This window comes from Salvelinus fontinalis, chromosome 1 (genome assembly GCF_029448725.1).
Source record: "Salvelinus fontinalis isolate EN_2023a chromosome 1, ASM2944872v1, whole genome shotgun sequence".
Taxonomy (NCBI): Eukaryota; Metazoa; Chordata; class Actinopteri; order Salmoniformes; family Salmonidae; genus Salvelinus; species Salvelinus fontinalis.
In genome coordinates, this window is record NC_074665.1 from 71,592,709 (window position 1) to 71,604,792 (window position 12,084).

Below are 12,084 nucleotides of genomic sequence, written 5' to 3' on the forward strand. Positions count from 1 at the left end.
CTCTCTTTTTCCGTCCGAGCGCAATCACTCCTCTTCTCCGCCTATCTGAGTCAACCAGACTTTATGGTCTCAAACTCTGCTTCCTCCTGGCAAAAGATGTAGCTTCCTCCTGGCTTAAAATGTAGCCCCCATTGCCTGAATATAAGGTTATACAGAAAATAGGTTTTACTAAATTTCTAGAACCCGTTCTTCTCCAAAATGTAAATATCTTTAAATGAAAGTAGGAAACAAAACATTACGATTTTGGAAACCGCAATGTTATAATTCTTACAATAATATATTATTGAATGGAAACTCCTACTGTATGTCTGTGCATCCTCTTCACATTACCACAACTCTCCTTTTGAAAGTTAATCCTCCTTCTGTTGGACTGTTATACGGTATAATAACGCTCATTTTAATCACATTTCACTGGTCATAAAACTCTTAATCACAGCAGTATATTCTATGTATTTTGCCTAAAGCAACACATATTTACACTGACTATGGTCAAGATGTTCAAATAGAAAACAAAACACACAAATCGAAATGGACTTAACACAACATACTGTGTAGTAAATGAGGTTGAAAGTGCTTTATGACGAAAATGTTTTTTACTGCTACAAACTCACTATTAAGACAGTTGTGAGCTGTGTACACACAGTGCCCGAAAACCAGAGGCTCTTAGCCCCAGCAACGCTATGTTGTGACCAGCCCTAATTATATCAACCTACATTACACATTAGTCGTCTGAAATGGCAGCCTATTCCCTATATAGTGCACTACTTTTGATCAGAGCCCTTTGCCATTGTTCAAATGGGCCCTGGTCAAAAGTAGTGCACTATACAGGAAATAGGATGCAATTTAGGATGCAACCCCTCAGTCAGGTTCAATATCGCTTAATTAAGGCCCACGCCTCCCAGGACAATATGGCGAACAAGGAAAGAAGTTCACAACAGCCCCCTTCAAATATGTTAACAGGCACCAAGTCCCTGGTAATGTTTTGTTCAGCTCCCGGCTTTGAACCTTACAATTATCCTTATTAAACTTAATGCATTTTATCTTGTCTCATGTGGGTGTTTATCTCATAAAAGCATCAAAGATCCGACGTGCCCCTGAGTGTTTTGTTCCCTCCCAATGTTGATAGTTTCATACAAATATATTTCAATGAGTAAAATCTGTTTATTCATCTAAATCTATTAAAACAAGTGTAGTACTGCATTTGAAAACATGTTTAGTGATGAAGCTTGTCACGTTCCTGACCTTATTTCCTTTATTTTGTCTTTGTTTAGTATGGTCAGGACGTGAGCTGGGTGGGCATTCTTTGTTATGTGTTTCTATGTTGGGTTCTTTTCAATTAGCCTGATATGGTTCTCAATCAGGGGCAGGTGTTTTATGTTTCCTCTGATTGAGAACCATATTAAGGTAGGCTGTTCACACTGTTTGTTTGTGGGTGATTGTTCATGTGTTAGTGTTTATGCGACACGGGACTGTTTCGTTTGTGAGTTTGTTCCTGTTCGTGCGTTCTTCGTTGTCTGTAAGTTCTCATGTTCAGGTCTGTTTACGTCGTTTATTGTTTTGTAGTTTGTTAAGAGTTTTTTCGTGCTCATCTTTCTTTAAATAAATCATTATGTCTTCATACCTCGCTGCATATTGGTCCGATCCTTGCTCCTCCTCAGACGAGGAGGAGAACGAACGTTACAAAGCTAGGAATATAGGAAGGAATCTACAGCACACTGGTGAAAAATAGGCAATAAAACATGAGTAGCCTTTGCACCAGAATAAAGGTCTTCATTTCAGTTTAATTGAATAAAGTTACACTGTGGTCAGATTAAGTTTCACACTTTCTCTTTGATTTCTATTCAGTTTGCACTGTCCTCTATGAAGCGTCATAATAGGGTATTTCCACAGAGGCCGAGTAGATTACCATCCATATACAATGCCTGATATTTATGTCAAGTAGGTTTATTTTTCTGTTCATGTTAATTAGATTATATTATAATATCAGAGATCACATACAGTAAGTCTGTATATAACATAATAATATTATAGAATAATATGTAATGCATTTACAGCTGAAGTAACCCAGTTGTCCTTGTGGATATAGGCACCACTCACAACATAACGGTAGTTGCTTTAGGCCACAGGTATAGGGAGACACACATAGAGAGAGAGAGAGAGACACACATAGAGAGAGAGAGAGAGACACACATAGAGAGAGAGAGAGAGACACACATAGAGAGAGAGAGAGAGACACACATAGAGAGAGAGAGAGAGAGAGAGAGAGAGACAGAGAGACAGAGACAGAGAGACAGAGACAGAGAGACAGAGACAGAGAGACAGAGACAGAGAGAGAGACAGAGAGACAGAGAGAGAGACAGAGAGAGAGACAGAGAGAGAGAGAGACAGAGAGACAGAGAGACAGAGAGACAGAGAGACAGAGAGACAGAGAGACAGAGAGACAGAGAGACAGAGAGACAGAGACAGAGAGACAGAGAGACAGAGAGACAGAGACAGAGAGACAGAGACAGAGAGACAGAGACAGAGACAGAGACAGAGAGACAGAGAGACAGAGACAGAGACAGAGAGAGAGAGAGAGAGAGAGAGAGAGAGAGAGAGAGAGAGAGAGAGAGAGAGAGAGAGAGAGCATCGTGTCTCACGGTTATCCATAGAAGACACAGGAAGGAATTGTTCTCCACACCACCCATAAGGAGAAAAAATACTTTAAAAATATATATATATATTTTATGTAGGATACGTGAAATATTTAAAGGTCATGAACAGTCAAAATCATGTGTTTCATGAAATGGGATGATATTTGGGTGAAACCATATCAAAGTATTTTGACGGAAGTATGAAAAATGACTTGCTTCTACATTGATAAAGTTTGATCATAAAGTTCAAAACTCTGATGCAGTTGTCATGTCAACACATCTGTCAGTGCTGCTGTGAAATGCATCACTAGAGACATGCCAAACAGGAGATGTATATGAAAAAAAATTGACATCATTCATGCAATTTCAGTGTTTGAGTTGTATTGTGTGTCATCAAATTTGCTTGAGATGATTTTACTGCAACACTGCTCACTGCTTCCAAGTTGCTTGACGAAGGTGTTTCAAAGAACTGTCAGTCAAGGTGAGTTCCTGAATATAAGTTCCCCGCCCACTTAGCCTGTATTTTCAAACTTCCTGGGAGTTAACCATGAGAGAATTTGGAACATTTAGATCCAAAACAAATATTATGTGTGATATTTCAGTGACTGAAAAGGCTTTTTTACATGAGAATCCGAATTACTGTTCGGGACTTAAAATTGGCCAAATAACTTATTTAAAAACATTGAAATATTATGCATATCATAATATATGTTATATGCATCAGAATTAATTGTTATTTTATTTCAAAATACAGTAAATTCTGAAATGCATTAAAGAATGTACTTTAGAATATATTTTCACATGCATATATCAATTTGACAAGAGCATTGCAACCAATGGGTAGAACTTAACCTGTACTGGGTTATTCCTCAAAATTAGTGCCTTTTGAATCCCTTTGATATGTTAAGTAGAAATTATGCACCAATATTGAATTTTAAAAGCCTGTTATATGAAATCCCCTTTAGTACAGACCACAGGGAGAATTCAATAAATCAGATTTTCAATATGAATGAAGACTTGCTAAAGTGCGAAAATTCAGCATTTTCAAATGTCCCTCCATTCACCCTCTGTGACTTCTAGGAAAATGTTAACTCACTAACCCCCTAAAATACTCTAAGTTTTTACAATAATTGTAAAGACCAAGAAATGTTGTTGCTTTTAGATGACCAAGAACACAATGATCACTCTGACAGAACTACAGAGTTCTTTGGCTGAGATGGGAGAACCTACCAGAAGTACAACAGTCTCTAAAGCACTTCACCAATCTGGGATATATGGGGGAGTGGCCAGACAGAAGCCACTTCTGAGAAAAGGGCACATGACAGCACGCCTGGAGTTTTACGAAAAGGCACGTGAAAGACTGAGAACATAAGGCAAAAGATTCTGTGGTCTGATGAGACAAACATTTTACTATTTGGCCTGAATTCAAAACACCATGTCAGAACAAGAATGTGAAAGTTCTTGAGTGGGCCAGCTAAAGCAAAGATTTGAATCACATTGAAAATCCGTGGAAAGTATTTTGGGGGGTTAGTGGTTTAACGTTATCTTAGAAGTCACAGAAGGTGAACGGAAGGACATTTCAAAATGCTGAATTTTGGCACTTTAGCAAGTATTTATCCATATTAAACATCTGATTCATTGAATTCTCCCTGTGGTCTATATTGAAGGGCACTTCATTTCATATAGCAGGCTTTTAAAATTCAATATTGCTGTTCACCGCCGCTCCCCATCTAACTTAATAGAACTTGAGAAAATCTGCAAGTAAAATTGGGCGAAAGTCCCTAAATCCGCATGGGCAAAGCTGATACAGACATACACAAGACAACTCAAAGCTGTAATCGCCGCCAAATGAGCTTCTACAAAGTATTGACTCAAGGTTGTCAATACTTATGTAAATGAGATATTTCATTTTCAATAAATTAGCAAAAATGTCAAAAAACATGTTTTCACATTATGGGGTATTGTGAGGGTGAATTAAAAATATATATATTTCGAACTCAGGCTGTAACATAAAATGTGGAAGTCAAGGGGTATGAATACTTTCTGAAGGTGCTGTATGCATCTCTGGAAGACATTTTAAGGCATTAGATGCAAATGTTATATTTTTAATAGTTTTATGTGATGTTAAATATATTGAAATCATTTTTATTCTTATTTTGTGCACCTATTTACTCCATTCATCTCTGATTGTCCTTGCTGTGCACAGTGCACACACATCGCTTGCTTGTGTGCAGTAATATTCCGCAAAGCTGGTGCCCTTCCAGAATGCATGTTTGTGCTGAAAACCTTTGCCTTACTGCACCCAATGCCTGCACAATTCACCTGCAATTCAGCCTCTAGCCTGTTGCTGGAACTTATGCCTTCTGTGTACAAAACAGCACAGCTGACTCGACACCTACATGAAGTACACACAGCCAAAGCAAAGCAGGCTATGCCCTACAGTAAACTTTCCTCTAACACAGATCCTAAGCGAGCAGAACAGGGAATCATAGCATAAAGCTTAGCTCAAGCCTAATCTCAGGTCTGTTTGTGGTTTCCTGCCAACTCCTACGGTCATTGTCACACCAATGGCAAGATTTGGGGACCAGGCTAGTTTAGCCACTGTTCTACAATGGCACAGAGCTGCGTGTCACCGATTCAGGAACAACTGGACTAGAGGGATAAAACAAGGGAAAACACTTTGGCCAACAAACAGGGTTTATTTCCTGTACCGCTCAGGGCCCTTGCTTACAACTCCATTACATGCTCACTTAATATTCAACTAATAACATTCTGCCACCCCATCCAGGGTTCACTGGCACAGAACGGTGTACTTCACGCAGGTGGCCCCAGCCCCCTGTTCTGCCCTGGGCCCTCTGTCACCCCTTTTAACCTTCAGTTCCTCTGAGGCCAGGCAATCTAGAGCATTCTAGAACATCATATTACTAGGCGTGCAAGACCCGTATTCATAAAGCGTGAAGTCTTTCCTGTGGTTTAGTGACAAACAAACAAATGGCAATTACTGTCATTCACCCAGAGAGGTATTAACATAAATATTTGTTTACACCTTTCTAGACATTCAGACAAAGTATTTACTGTACCTTGATGTAATAATTCTGTTTACTTCTCTTCTGTCTGTCTTGTTTCTTTTGACATCTCAGAAATGCAACAACATGTAGGTGCTGATATTCTGATACTTACTATAGATTTTTCTTTAACCTTGAATAAAAGATCAAAGGAAGATGTTTGATCAAAAAACTTTACCCATCACCCTTGACAACTACCATTTTTGTAAAACCAGTCATGCATGGTAGGTCTGTAATTAAATAGCTTGGATTACAACATGTTCTCTCTCAGGTTTTCCTTTGTTGTTGTTGTCAGCAGATCTTAGTTGTCAGATCCTAGTTGTCAGTTTACACTTTAGCCTTACTTAGTTGTTGTGTCTCAACACTTAAATCTGAAAACAAAACGTTGACACCCAACAAACACCAGCACTAATCTGTGTATAGATTTGCCTTCTTGGTGAAAAAGTAGTAAAGCACAGATACATGACACCAATATTTAATTGACACTATTATATGAAATGAAGTGCTCTTTAATATAGACCACATGAACAATTCAATACATCGGATTTTCAATATGAATAAAGACATGCTAAAGTGCAAAAAATGCAGCATTTTGACATGTCCCTCCGTGCACGCCTTGTGACTTCTAGGAAGATTTGAACTCACTAACCCCCCAAAATAGGGCGGCAGGTAGCCTAGCTGTTAGAACATTTGTCACTGGTTCAAATACCCAAGCCGACAAGGTGAAAAAGCTGTCAATGTGCCAACATTTCAACCCTGTTACCCATAGATAGACAGGGCAGAAATGTTTAAATAATTAAATGTTTTGGGAATCTTGCATTAAATTGCCCCTCCCTGTTGCACACAACAAGCTTCCATTCCCCATGTCACAAGGGGATTCATGGCTGATTTAAGAAGTCGAATTAGGAACCACTTTGGCCACACTGTAGACTAGATGTCATAGCCATGCATTTCTGGAATATTATATTAGCAAAGATGCAAATGTATCTCAAGTATTTATTTATGTGACGTTAAATATATTTACATGTATTTTTTTCCGTACGGGACTAAAACGAGAAAGAGAGAGAGAATGCATGGTTGTTTCATACCTGTTACAAAAGTAGTTGATGAATCAGTGTCCGGAGTCCGTCTACCTGTGAGTGAGACTGCTACCAGAGCAGAGACTGGCACAGGTGCAACAACGTCCGTGCCTGCAAGAATGAATCAACCCACCTGTAGCTGCACAAAGTAAAGAATAACACCTCCCCTAAGGTGTGTGTGTGTGTGTGTGTCAAGGTTATTATAGTCAACTAAAAACAAATCATTTTAAAAACGATTTAGTAAACTGAAATAAAATAACAAATCTGTTTAAAAAACTAAAAATATACTGAAACTATTATGTTTGACTACAAAACTAACTAAAATAAAATAAAAAACATCATGAATTATTACATTTTTTGGGAGGGGCAAAAATCTGATTGGGTTTTCAAACTTTTTTAATTCTAATGGGGTATTCAAGCTTCTGAACATGGCGGGTCACAGTGACTTCATAATTTAAAGGTAGACTCAGTGAGATGACTTTGCCATGAGCAGAACAGAAGATATTGGGCGTGTTTGAGTGCTAAGGCTAAAGCAGCCGACTGGAGACAAAAGTCAAAGAATGAAGTCGGGGGAGGTGCATCTGTGACAGCTGAAAGTTGGACACTAATGTGGTTTTCTAACACCAAGGCTCAGATCAAATGGCAGTGTTGCCATTGTTTACGAAAGGTTTTCTTTTTAATGTTGACTTCTTAAGGCTAGGGGGCAGTATTTTGACGTCCGGATGAAAAGTGTGCCCAAAGTAAACTGCCTGTTACTCAGGCCCAGACTGGATGTTGTCAAATCGATCCCGCTAAAGGGATTGGCGCGTGAAGGGATCCATAAGAGGTTTTTTAATGTTGAAATAGACATGTTTCTAACCCCCATATCACATACTCACAAACTGAAATCATAATATTATGTGTGTACACATTGTAAAATCAATCAGTGAGAGAGAGCCTCAAATTTGTATATATCCACTGTACACACAAATCACGGCAAATTGATTCCTGTTTCAGTCCTGTCTTTGGTCACGTTTGGGTGGGTCAAACAAAAACACCCTGATTATTTGTTGACAAAAGATTCCCCCACAATGCAGACGATGGCTGCAGGATGAAGTCATTGAGGAGCAACTGCAGAAACTTGCAGTCGACTGCAGTCAAAACTTCATGACCTTTGATCACATCATTTTTGTAAAGTTCATGCAGTCGACATGTAGCCGCAAGTCTGAAAATGTTTATCCGCAGAATGCTGCAGACTTTGAAAGGCGGTGACCATAAACTTGACAAAAGTGGTCTGCTTGAACGCACCCATTGAGACGAGCATGATGTCACGCCCTGACTTTAGTTATATTTGTTTTCTTTATTATTTGGTTAGGTCAGGGTGTGACAAGGGTGTTTTTTTTAGTTTTTGTATTGTCTAGGGGTTTTGTCTTGTATAGTTTTTTTTTGTTTATCTATGGGGATTTTGTATTGTCTAGGGGAATGTAGTTTTATGGTGGCCTGAATTGGTTCCCAATCAGAGACAGCTGTTTATCGTTGTCTCTGATTGGGGATCCTATTTAGGTTGCCATTGCCCATTTTGGTTTTGTGGGTAGTTGTTTTCTGTCTTTGTGTCTGTACCAGACAGGACTGTTTTGTTTCGTTCTCGTTGTTATTTTGTTTAGTGTTCTGTTTTTAATAAATTAACATGAACACTTACCACGCTGCGCTTTGGTATGATGATTCCTCATCTTCAGACGACGATCGTTACACATGATGCAATACTTCGCTGTCACACAGAGTATCTGCGCATGTGCATGGGAGCGCTTCACTCTGCTACAACGTGGTAGCTACAGGACCAAAACAATGAAGAAGTTTAGCCTCATGCTTCAAGTCTCTTGAGCCTTATACTACAAATGTAGTTTGAGTAGTTAGTGAGGTAACTTTGATCAACTTTTAGTTCAACTAGGGATAACTGGTACCACAAATGTGGTTCACCTTTTAGCCAGAGGGTTATACTATGAATCAAGCTAGATCTACATTGGGTTTTCCAATAATCAAATATTTTTTGGGTGTGTTAAAAAATAGTCATGTTAAAATACATATCATATTTTGTAATGACAGAATGCAGTTGAAACACTTTGAATGTGTTAATACAATTATTTTATCGATAGGAGTGGGAGAAAGGGTGCTTGTGCATTGATGGCATTAATGATAAGTAATAAAATAAAGCCTATTTCACATCATAGCCTGCTGAATTTGCAAGATAACTTTTCTTTAATTTTCATTTCGTCACAAATGAAAATGTGGCATTTACTCACCCATGGATTGATGTTGCAGCATTGTCTCAGTGAAGAATTTGCCATTCGACTAGCCACTCTAGCAGTTACAAGCCTGCTAGTGTTAGCGGCAGGCGGACGGGAAATATCACCGGAATGATACAGATGAAGCCTAAGCTGGAATGTGAAGCTAACTTTAGTTGGCTAGCTTTAGAAAATCCTGAGTAGATCTAGCTTGTATCGTAGTATACCCCTCTGGTTGTTACGGAAATTGACCCACTACTGTTTACTTTGTGCATCCAACTAATCTCACTGAGTCTACCTTTAAACATAACTCATGACCTGACTCATCACCTTATGCATTACTGCCCCACTATGGCAAGAAGTGACAACCCCCAAAAACAAAATGTAAATGTTTTGATATCTAAAAACTAACTGAAACTAAACTTGAAAGAAAAACTCAACAGAAATAAAAACAAGCATTTAATAACACACACATGTTTAATAACCTAGCCTCTTGAGGAACTCATACACCTCTAAGCATCATTGGCACTACAAAATTATAAATGTTCAACCTTAACGTGACAATACAACACAACAGATTAACAGGAATGACATTTACTATCACGGGTGGCCTAAAAAGTGCTATCTGATTGCCACGCTCATACTAAGCCACACCTCTAGTCCAGGGTTCTTCCAGGAACCCTCTGCTACATTGAAACATTTTAAGGTTCATCCATGAACCCCTCAACTGACCAAAGGTGCAAACATGAACCATTTACTAGCATTAGTTCCTTTAGGATCTCCAGGGATTTCTTGAGTCACCACTAATTCTAACAGTGTACCTACAGTGCCTTCAGAAAGTACTCACACTCCTTGACTTTTCCACATGTTGTTGTGTTACAGCCTGAATATACAGTACATGTCACGTTTTAGGGAAGACCCAGAGGCAGACAGTGTCGAAGTAACAAGAGGGGGCAGGCAGAGGTTGGCAATCCAGATCAGAGTCCAAAAGGTACAGAGCGGCAGGCAGGCAGAATGGTCAAAACTAGGAAAACTAGAAAACAGGAACTAGAAACAGACAGGGAGCAAGGGGAAAAACGCTGGTAGGCTTGACAAACGAAAAGAACTGGCAACAGACAGAACACAGGTATTGTCACGCCCTGGTCTGTTTCACCTGTCCTTGTGATCGTCTCCATCCCCTCCAGGTGTCGCTTATTTTCCCAGTGTATTTATCCCTGTGTTTCCTGTCTCTCTGTGCCAGTTTGTCTTGTATGTTTCCAAGTCAAACAGTGTTTTTTCCGTTCTCCTGCTTTTTGCATTCTCCTTTTTCTAGTCCTCCCGGTTTTGACCTTTGCCTGTTTCTGGACTTTGTACCCGCCTCCCTGACCATTCTGCCTGCCTTGACCACGAGCCTGTCTGCCACCTCCTGGACTCTGATCTTGTTTTGACCTTTTTGCCTGTCCACGACCATTCTCTTGCCTACCCCTTTGGATTAATTAAAATTGTAAGACTCCAGCCATCTGCCTCCTGTGTCTGCATTTGACTCTCACCTTGATAGGTATAAATATACTGGGGATAATGGGGAAGATGGGCAACACCTGGAGGGGGGTGGAGACAAGCACAAAGACAGGTGAAACAGATCATGGTGTGACAGTACCCCCCTCTACCTAGTCGCATACCTGGTTGATCTGTGTGCTGGAGTTGGTAATCAGCAATGAGGCCTGGGTCCAGATGTTCCTAGCGGGGACCCAGCACCGCTCCTCCGGGACATAACCCTCCCAGTCAACCAGGTACTGGAATCCCCTGCCCCGAGGTAGAACCTTCAGGAGACGCCTCACCGTGTACGCCCGTTGGCCGTCGATTAGATGAGGGAGAGGAGTGGGTCTGGAAACCGGAGACAAAGGGCTGTGAGACATGAGTTTGGTTCTAGACACACGAAAAGTGGGATGTATATGGGGCAACAGAAGACGAACAGCAGAGAGGCTAATGACCTTGGAGATGGGGAAAGGGCTGATAAACTGGGGGAAAAGTTTACGGGACTCCACCATCGCTTGTCGCCGATACCTGGGAGGTGGTCTTGAAAAGGGCCGACAGGGCTCTCTTCCAGGTACAACGACAGCGGCGTACAAACATCTGGGCCGAAGGTTTGCCGACCTCTTGCTTGGGAAAGAGCAGGTGCTGATAACCCAGGGAACACTCAAAGGGCAAGAGACCCGTGGCAGAGCAAGGACGGGTGTTGCGGGCGTATTCGACCCACACTAGTTGCTGGCTCCAGATGGTGTTGGCGGAGACCAGGCAGCCAAGCGTTGTCTCCAGGTCTTGTTTGGCTCGCTCCGACTGGCCATTGGACTGGGAATGGAACACGGAGGACGGGCTGGCTGATGACCCAATGAGTGTGCAGAATGCCTTCCAGAACCGGGATGAGAACTGAGGACCCTGGTCGGAGACCATGTCCACTGGGAGTCCATGGATCCTGAAGACATGCTCCACCATGAGCTGGGCAGTCTCTTTGGCAGAGGGTAGCTTGGGGAGAGGAATCTACTGTCAGGATGGTGGTGTTGCCATTAGACGGGGGGAGACCTGTGACAAAGTCCAGGGACATGTGAGAACAGGGATGGTGAGGGACAGGCAGAGGTTGAAGGAGACCAGCCGGAGCTTGCAGAGGAGTCTTGTTCTGCGCACAGATCATGCATGCGGCAACGAACGTGGAGATGTCAGGAACCATGGTAGGCCACCAAAAGTGTTGTTGCACAAAGGCCAGGGTCGGACTGGAGCCCGGATGGCAGGCAAGCCTGGAGGAGTGGGCCCACTCCAGGACCAAGGAGCGGACCGCATCAGGAACAAACATCCGGTTATCTGGGCACCCCCCGGGGTTCGGCTGGGAACGCTGTGCCTCACGAACCTGCTTCCCTATTCCCCAGCTGAGTGCCGTCGCCAGGCACAAGGTGGGAAGGATGGTCTCGGGTTCCGGGGTAGTAGCCATGGGGCTATAGCAGTGTGACGGCGCATCCGGCTTGACATTCTTGGATCCCGGTCAGTATGAGAGGGAGAAGTTGAACCAGGTGAA